The sequence below is a fragment of the Balearica regulorum genome, chromosome 1 (genome assembly GCF_011004875.1).
Source record: "Balearica regulorum gibbericeps isolate bBalReg1 chromosome 1, bBalReg1.pri, whole genome shotgun sequence".
Classification (NCBI taxonomy): domain Eukaryota; kingdom Metazoa; phylum Chordata; class Aves; order Gruiformes; family Gruidae; genus Balearica; species Balearica regulorum.
The window spans coordinates 16,230,423-16,240,166 of NC_046184.1; positions in this window are offsets into that span (position 1 = coordinate 16,230,423).

The following is a 9,744-nucleotide window of genomic DNA, read 5'->3' on the forward strand; positions in this document are numbered from 1 at the left end:
ACAGGTGCTGACAATGTACTTTAGGCTACTGCTTGGTGACTGTGGGATGTTGGAGCATCTGATGACCCAGCAGGGCAGCGGGAACAAATCTGCCCAGCATCTGGCACAGGAGCATTACCTTTCTGGGTGCTTCTTTTTTTATTCTACTTGAAACGAGCCTCGAAGATCCACAGACGTCCTCTTCCCAAAGACATTGAGCCTTGCTGAGCTTATTCAGGCACTCCTCTCACCCTGAAGCTATGCTTAGGGGTATGGCTGCACTTCACTCCCACTCACATAGACATACCTGAATCGGCTAAAACTGGTTAATTTAGATGCTGATAACAGAAAACACTCAAGTCTGACTTACACCTAGTTGCATAGAAAGCACTCCACATCCTCTTTTCTGCTCTGCAGCTGCTGGGTTCTTGTATCCAATATGTTTTGTAATTTTTTTTTTCATCTTACTGGCTCCCTGGCTTACTTCTGACTATGCTTTAGCCTTCCTCCAGCACTGAAAAGTTGCCTGCAAGTCCAGGAACCTGGATGCAAGGAGACTTCCCTACTGAAGAAGTCATGGGGGTTGCACAGAAGGTCTGACCAAGCTCCTGCGCATCTGTGTCTAGGAGTGTCGGCAGTAGAAGCACATTTGTGCTGCTGTCCAGTTCAGGATTAGGAAAAGTGACTGAACTCAAGCACGTGAAGTGCTTTCTAGGGCACAATTTAGAGTGAAAGACACAATGCATGACATGTTGGGCTGGAGTGGGGCCAATCAAGCTGCCAGAAGGGAACGCAGCCTGCTGTGGGCGATACCCCGAACTGCATTCCCAGGGCCTTCCCCTGCCGTAGGGCTGGGACCTGCCTCCTCCTCACTGCTGCCATCCCACCACTGGCTGCTCTCATGCACCAAAAGCTGGAGACCCTAAACAGAGGTAAAAAACCTTTCCAGACAGCTCCTACCCCATCTCCATGTTAATGTGTTAATGACAGTGAGACCTTGTGTTAAGATGTAGAACAGAAGAGAAGGTGAAGTTCACATTTTTGGGTTCAATGTAAGGCTGGCTGGGGAGGAATAGTAATTAACATTAGTTGTCTAGCAAAACTCTAAAGATAGCCCTGTGGCCAGTTTAGAAGAATTATAAGATTATTGTTTTTCTTTCCTTTTGTGGCATCAGTATGAGTAATCTATCAGGGACATCTTCTCTGCCAGGTGTGCACTTTCTAAAAGTGGAGGTTGTAAGCTAGAGTACATGATTTGGACTCTCTCTCTAAATTACCTCTTCTCTTTCAGTGCCATTTCCAAACTTTCTGCTATAGATTTGTTTTATTTGAGCACCTGCAGCCTCCTCCTGCAGTCTTATTTGGAGCATCTACATCAGTGTGTTGTTTCAGAACATGACTCCACTTTTGTAGCAAATCTCTTGATCATCTCCCATTCCTCTGCTTTGGGTCACATGGTGGAGCAACCTCAGACAGCATGAACCAGATTCCTGGGGATGGGAACGAATGGGAAGATGTACTCCAGGGGTACATCCAGGAGCAGCTGCAAAGGGGAGTTCAACAGAACCAGGCTCCAGCTCACTCAAAATAATGAAAAACACTGAAATGTGGATTTCAGGTCCTCAGCACCAACTGCTTTGCTGTACAAATACACTCCTATTTGTACATATGTCATAGTTTGAACCCGACTGGCAGCTAAGCCCCACTCAGCCGCTTGCTCACTCCTCCATCCAGCGGGATGGGGGAGAGAATTGGAAGGGTAAAAATGTGAAGACTTGTGAGTTGAAATGGACAGTTTAATAGGTAAAGCAAAAGCACACAACCAAAGAAAAATACGGAAATTATTCATTGCTTCCCATTGGCAGGCAGGTCTTCAGCCATCTCCAGGAAAGCAGGGCTCCATCATACGTCACGGTTAATTGGGAAGACAAATGTCATAACTCCAAATGTCCCCCTTTTCTCCTTTTTTCCCCAGCTTTTATTGCTGAGCACAACATCATATGGTATGGAGTATCTCTTTGATCAGTTGGGGTCAGCTGTCCTGGCTGTGTCCCCTCCCAACTCCTTGTGCACCCCCAGCCTACTCACTAGCAGGGCGGTGCGAGGAGCAGAAAAAGCCTTGACTCTGTGCAAGTACTGCTCAGCAATAACTAAAACATCCCTGTGTTATCAGCACTGTTTTCAGCACAAATTCACAACATAGCACTGTATGAGCTACTAGGAAGAAATTTAACTCTATTCCAGCCAAAATCAGTACAATGTACTACATGTCAAAGTAGAGGTAGCTCTTGCCTCTGTACTTGTTCACTTTGTAATGCAAGTCATGTTGTTTTTATTAATTTTTTCTGTATGTTTCCTTTTCTCTCCTTCCTGTTCTTATGCTTACGTACGAGTAGTTTCAGGCAACATTTGAATTGGCATTGTCCTACTACCTGCAAAATTACATTTCTTCATTGCTCAAACACCAAACCTTAAAGACTAGTTGTATATCATTCTAGATTATCTAAGTGTTATTTAATCTCTTCTTTCTCTATTCTGTAACCTAACAATAAACACAAAATGTATATATAAAGTTTTTGCTTATAGACTTTTGCAAAAGGATTAACTTTATTTTTAACTGAAGGAGAAAGGAGAACCAAGGGAATCCAAGACTACACTTTTATGTAAGTTTTAGCACCCTGAAGACAATAAAGAGATAAGCAACAACGAAGAGACATTTTTCAAGAATGAATTGCATCGAACTGACAAAACGTTCTCTTTGATAAAGTAACCAGCCCAGGGTAGAGTGAAAGAAGATGTGAAACTTTCTAACGATAACAATACTTGAGCTGAGGAATAGGTAGCCAACGGCATTGTAAAATCTCCTTGGAGTTCCTAAAGAGCAGGTTAGATAGCCTTGGGGATGGCTGGGAGGGTGCTGACAACAAGGGCACAACACCTGTGCTCCAACTTGTGCCCATTGCCTCTATCACCATGTTTTCTTGCATTGGGGAGCCAAAATTTGATGCAGACCTTTAGATGTAGTCCCTCAAGCACTAAATACAGGGAAATAATCCCCTCGTGACCTGCTGGCTACACTTTTGCTCATGCAGCCCAGGAGGCTGTTGGCCGCCTTTGCTGCCAGGGCACATTACTGGCTCATGGTCAACTTGGTGTCCACCAGGACTGCCAGGTTCTTTTCCCCAGAACTGCTTTCTTGCCAGCTGGAACTCAGCCTACACTGCAGCATGGGATTAGTGCCTCCCAGGTGCATGACTTTGTTATAATGTTCTATATTAACTGATTGAGACATAATACCACAAGCAAACAGTAATGTTAATATAACTAATCTATACCTATTACAGTTCTTAAAGGGCAAACTGCAGATTAGCACAGTGTATGCACCTTGATTTTCATGGTGTCAGTTGATTTGCTGTGCTAGATCAGGACATTCTCCCATCCAGGTACCATACAGTGCCTAAAGCATCAACACTGCAGTGATCTTAGATGCAGGAAGTATGCTCTGTTTATCATCCTGTAATCACAAAAAAAGCTCCAAGCTGCACAATAACATTGTGCTTCAGGGAGAACTTTGACTTTCATAAAGCCAAGATGATCTAACAATGGGAATTTATTGCTTCAAAGATTTTTTGTCTGAACACAGAAAATGTCCCTGGCCCCTGGTGTGACATTTCCTGTTAGCCACAAAACCCTCTTGCTCATGGGTTTTAAAGGCCAGATTAGGACAATAGGGCATGAGAAAACCCATCCCCTGAGTAGAAGTGTGTCATTTCCTTGATGTAATGCATTTCTCTTGAAGGGCATCTGCAAGTTAATTACCTTGTTATTTTGGTTTCATTTTTCTTTTAATTACCTTGCTTGCCAGAGCTTTTGGAATTGAAGAGAATTAAATACTGCATAGTTACTGCATTTTTAATGGCCTTGTTTGGGGACAAAAGTGACATTTGAGTTAACATGAAAACTTGTGTGGAAATTTTCCACCTTAGTTTAGATTTACATGTTTTTCAACAACAATAGAAGCAATTAATTTCACAGGTGTTTAGGAAATATGAAATATTTGCAGTTTTGGTTTTGATTTTTATTAAAAATGTGAAAATTTAACTGGAAGATTAAAACAATTAAAAGTTTGGGGTTTTTTTAAAATGTGAAAATTAACTGGCACTTTATGATCAGCTCTGGTATAAAGGTTTATTAAGAAGTTTAAATGGGCAATGACAGATTGAGCACAGGAAAAGCAAGACATCAGTAATACATAATCCTATCCTAATTTTCATTGCAAAGACTTTGAATTATGGGCACTGCACAATTTTCTTAGAATCATAGAATCATAGAATGGTTTGGGAGGGACCTTAAAGATCATCTAGTTCCAACCCCCCTGCTATGGGCAGGGACACCCTGCACTAGACCAGGTTGCCTTATCCAGCCTGGCCTTAACACTTGCAGGGATAGGGCATCCACAATCTCTCTGGGCAACCTATTTCAGTACCTCACCACTCTTAACAGTAAAGAATTTCTTTCTAACATCTAATCTACATCGACCCTCCTTCAGCCTGCCTTGATTGCTTGCTTTCCCTGTGTAATAAAAGCAGAAGCAGGAATCCTTGAACGCCTCAAGGAAGATTGTCTTGGCCTTGGTGCGTGCATTTAAGATAGGCAGACAGAATCTCCTGGGTGCTTATTTTCAAAGGCACCTGCTGGCCACCCAGGGAATTTAGGTACTTGCTTTAGGAGGATGGCTTCACTAGGTGCCTAGCATTTAAATGCAAAGAAGACTTGCTCCCTCAGGTGAAGCAGCTGCATCATACTTCACTCACAAGCCACTGCCAGGGGCAGGGAGCCGGGTGTTTAACCATGGTATGTCACAAGGTCTTAGGTATGTCATGGTTACAGCTTGGACCGATGCTCTTTTCTGCAGTCACCATGTAGTGTGAGAGAACCCAAATGGGTCCTGCCACCACACCCAGCTCTGGTGCCCTTTGTAGGGTCTGGGATTTTTTTCTAACTTCCCTTTGGCCCCAAAATGCAGTGCTTCAGCCTCCCCAACCCCCTGCTTGCCTACATGTCCTCCTTCAGAGCTCTGGCTAGCAGAGGAATGTCCCAACTGCTTAACTCTCCTGCAAGCATTTGGGAGCCACAGATCTTTGTAAAATACCTGCAGAACAGAGTACATACCAGGACTCCTGATATGCTTTCAAGACACTTGTCCTGCCTCTTCGGTGAATCTGAGGTATGCTGCTATCTTCCATCTGGCCCTGTCCCACTTGTCTTCATCTTTCCTACTTATCCCATATTGCCCACATATTGGTGCAGAACGTCAAACAGAGGTCATGGACTTGTGTAGCTTTCTCTCCACTTCTCTAATCATCTTGCTTTAATGCTTGAGTGATAGGAAGCTTTTCTAAGCATAGCAGTAAGCTGAGCAGTTTGGAAATCAGTACAGTACCCTGCTTTGGACAAGGGTGCAAAACCAAAATGCCACCCCTGTCTCTTTCTGGATATACCTTACCCTGCCATGGTGCTCACTCTCACCAAAGAGAGGGTTTACCAAAAGGATTTACCAAACATAGGATGAATCATCTGAAAAGTTGTTTTTTTAAATGTGTTTTTGCAAGGTACAAGACACTGACAGTCATCATCCAATCCTTGGCTGCAATGTGATAGGTCTTTCAGTTCTGTTTTCCCAAGTTAAGAGACAGCGTAATAGTCTGTCTAGATCGATAACTTCATAATCTTGCTATATACAAACAAAAAAATGCAATTTGTAATGCAAGAAAATATTCAGTATTTCAAAGAAATATAATGCTCTAGTTTTTAATGTGTACCTCTCAAAAACCTCCTTGCAGATCTCTCCGTTAGTCTATGCAGTCATGTTGCCCTCCGTTGACTTCAATATGTGCCTGCAGCTTTCCTCCTCTAGCTCCAAGTCAGACCTGACTCTTGTGCTCAGGGCAGATATAACCAGAAGACTTTGTGTTCCAGTCTATTTTCCTGACACAGAGTGGCTGAGTTTGGAAGGGACTTCCCAAGGTCATCTGGTCCAACCCCCTGCTCAAGCAGGGCCACCTAGAGCTGGTTGCCCAGGACCATTTCTGGATGGCTTTTGAGTATCTCCAAGGATGGAGACTCCACCACCTCCCTGGGCAACCTGTGCCAGGGCTTGGTGACCCTCACAGTGAAAAAGTGTTTCCTGATGTTTAGATGTTTTCTGTTTTTCAGTTCGTGCTTGTTGCCTCTCGTCCTGTCACTGAGCACCACTGAGAAAAGCCTGGCTCCGTTCTCGTTGCGCTGTCCCTTCAGGTGTTTATATACATTGTTTCCCCTGAGCCTTCTCTTCTCCAGGCTGAACAGTCCCAGCTCTCTCAGCCTGTCCTCACAGAAGACATGCTCCAGTCCCTTCATCTTTGCTGCAAGGTGACATTTCATGTGTACTAATAAATGCAATAAAAAGCAGGAGTGTACCCAGGTACCGTAACCTCAGTGTTCACAAAAGGAGTGTCACAACCAAAGAAAGGTGAAGTAGAGCCATACCAGGAGCAATAGAACAGAAAGCACTCAGGTGATCATGGTTTACAACTACCACAGCCCTAAAGGCAATCCACTGAGGATCTGATCTTTATGATCTTTATTACTCAGAGATGTAAAACCTCAAGAAAATGTTTTAACAACCTCCAAATTCCAGCAAAGTCCCCAGAAAGCTTCATAAAGGCAGTGCCAGCCACCATGACCCCAAGTAACATGCAGTTAATGGGCAAGGCTGTTCAGAGGTGACTGTCAGACCTGCAGCAAACGGGACAGAGGGGTCCAGCCCTGTACTCCCCTGTGCCCCTTCACCTTCCCGCTTCCTCCATCCACCATGCTTTTATGCGTTCTGCATTTCTCCGTGTCCCCTACACCCTTTTGCTACTGCTGGGTCCTGAAGCAATCACCACACAAGCCCCCTTCCCTTCGGTGGCCAGGGTAATCATCAGCATCTTCTCTAATTCGAGAAAACTTCATGGTGCAGCAGGAACCCATGGCTGGGCCCTCCGGCTGGGACATAAGGTGTGCAAAGAGATGCTGCGTCTCTGTGGAGATTTCCTCATGGGGCTTTCCAGCAGCTTTGCTGGGGTCTTGGCAGAGACCCCCTTGGAGGGGCATGGGGATGGGCAACCATTTACTTTGCCCCGTCCTGTTCTTCCACTTGCTACCCAGACATTGCTCTCTTAGCAAGATATGACATGTTCAAAGCATGTTCTTCAGAGCCTCGAGTAATTTCTTGTTGCAGAAGATGATCTCGTTCACTGCTCATGGCATTCAGATCTGCCTGTGCAGAGGAGCACTCCAGTACCCTGCTGCACACCACGGCTGGGAGGCCGGGGAGAAGGCCGTGGGGAATTAAAACGTGTTGGCTGAGTACTTTCAGTTAGCTACAGCTGGAGGATTTTGCTTTTTATTCTCTTTGTTCTGCTCATTAGTGAGGATGGGAGGAAATGATGGGGCCATGATACTTTCACTGCAAGCATCGGGGATTCTGGGACACTTTCTCATTAGCCAGCCTAAGAATTAGGGATTTAAATATAAAAATATCAGGCACATCCAGTCTCCAGTGTTGCTGGAGGTGCAGTCAGAGAAATCTTTATGTAGAAAGACAGAAGAAGAATTCTGCCTACCGAATATGGCCTTTCATTTTGATCCCAGACGCTTTCACACAGCATTATTAGGTGCCACTGCCTTCATTAGATAATGCACTTTCAACAGATCTGACTATATTTTATTAATGAGTGAATTGCTCTTCTCCCATGTGGTTCTTCTAAATAATTTAAGTCTGCCTTAATCAGAAAGCCTGGCATTTATGAATATTATGCCTCTCTTCTACGAGCTCTCCAAAATTTGTGCTCAATGATGTGGTTCTCTATAGGAAATAACGGAACACTGCCACCTGATGGAAATCTTGATTTTGTGCAAGAAATTAGAAAATAAGTCTAGAAAACTTGAGAACTCTTTTTCACAGAAAATATTTTCACTTTCAGGCAAGATTATGAACTATGTTGCATATTACTTACCTAACGCCACCTTTAGATGTTTTTAGCATAAAAAGCATAAGGAAAAGGCTGAGGTACTTAATGCCTTCTTTGCCTCAGTCTTCGGCAATAAGACCAGTTGTCCTCTGGGTACCCAGGGATGGGGAGCAGAATGAAGCCCCCATAACCCAAGGGGAAATGGTTAGTGACCTGCTACACCACTTAGACACACACAAGTCTATGGGGCCAGGTGGGATCCACCCAAGGGTACTGAGGGAGCTGGTAAGAGTGCTCACCAAGCCACTTTCCATCATTTATCAGCCATCCTGGCTAACCGGGGAGGTGTCAGTTCACTGGAGGTTAGCCAAAGTGACACTCATCCACAAGAAGGGCTGGAAGGAGAATCTGGGGAACTACAGGTCTGACAGTCTGACCTTGGTGCCAGGGAAGGTTATGGAGAAGATCATCTTGAGTGTCATCATGCAGCACATATAGGACAACCAGGTGATCAGGCCCAGTCAGCATGGGTTCATGAAAGGCAGATCCTGCTTGACCAACCTGATCTTCTTCTATGACAAGGTGACCCACTTAGTGGATGAGGGAAAGGCTGTGGATGTTGTCTACCTGGACTTCAGTAAAGCCTTTGACACTGTTTCCCATAGCATTCCCCTGGAGAAACTGGCTGCTTACAGCTTGGACAAGTGTACTCTTCACTGGGTAAAAACTGGCTGGATGGCCGGGCCCAAAGAGTTGTGGTGAGTGGAGTTAAATCCAGTTGGCGGCCGATCACAAGTGGTGTTCCCCAGGGACCAGGACTGGGGCCAGTTCTCTTTAATGTCTTTATCAATGACCTGGATGAGGGGATCAAGTGCCCCCTCAGTAAGGTTGCAGATGACACCAAGCTGGGTGGCAGTGTTGATCTGCTGGAGGGTAGGAAGGCTCTACAGAGGGATCCGGACAGGCTGGATCCATGGGCCGAGGCCAACTGTATGAGGTTCAACAAGGCCAAGTGCCGGGTCCTGCACTTGGGTCACAACAACCCCAGGCAACGCTACAGGCTTGGGCAAGAGTGGCTGGAAAGCTGCCCTGCGGAAAAGGACCTGGGGGTGTTGGCTGACAGCCGGCTGAATATGAGCCAGCAGTGTGCCCAGGTGGCCCAGAAGGCCAACAGCATCCTGGCTTGTATCAGCCATAGTGTGGCCAGCAGGACTAGGGCAGTGATCGTCCCCCTGTACTCGGCCCTGGTGAGACCGCACCTCAAGTACTGTGTTCAGTTTTGGGCCCCTCACTACAAGAAAGACACTGAGGTGCTGGAGCGTGTCCAGAGAAGGGCAATGCAGCTGGTGAAGGGTCTGGAGCACAAATCTGATGAGGAGTGGCTGAGGGATCTGGGGTTGTTTAGCCTGGAGAAAAGGGGAGACCTGATTGCTCCCTACAACTACCTGAAAGGAGGCTGTAGCCAGGTGGCTGTTGGTCTCTTCTCCCACATAACAAGTGATAGGACAAGAGGAAACGGCCTCAAGTTGTGCCAGGGGAGGTTTAGTTTGGGTATTAGGAAAAATTTCTTCACTGACAGGGTTGTCAAGCACAGGAACAGGCTGCCCAGGGAAGTGGTGGAGTCACCATCCCTGGAGGTATTTAAAAGGCCTGTAGATGTGGTGCTTAGGGGCATGGTTTAGTGGTGGACTTGGCAGTGCTGGGTTAATGGTTGGACTTGATGATCTTAAAGGTCTTTTCCAACCTAAACGATTCTATGATTCTGTGA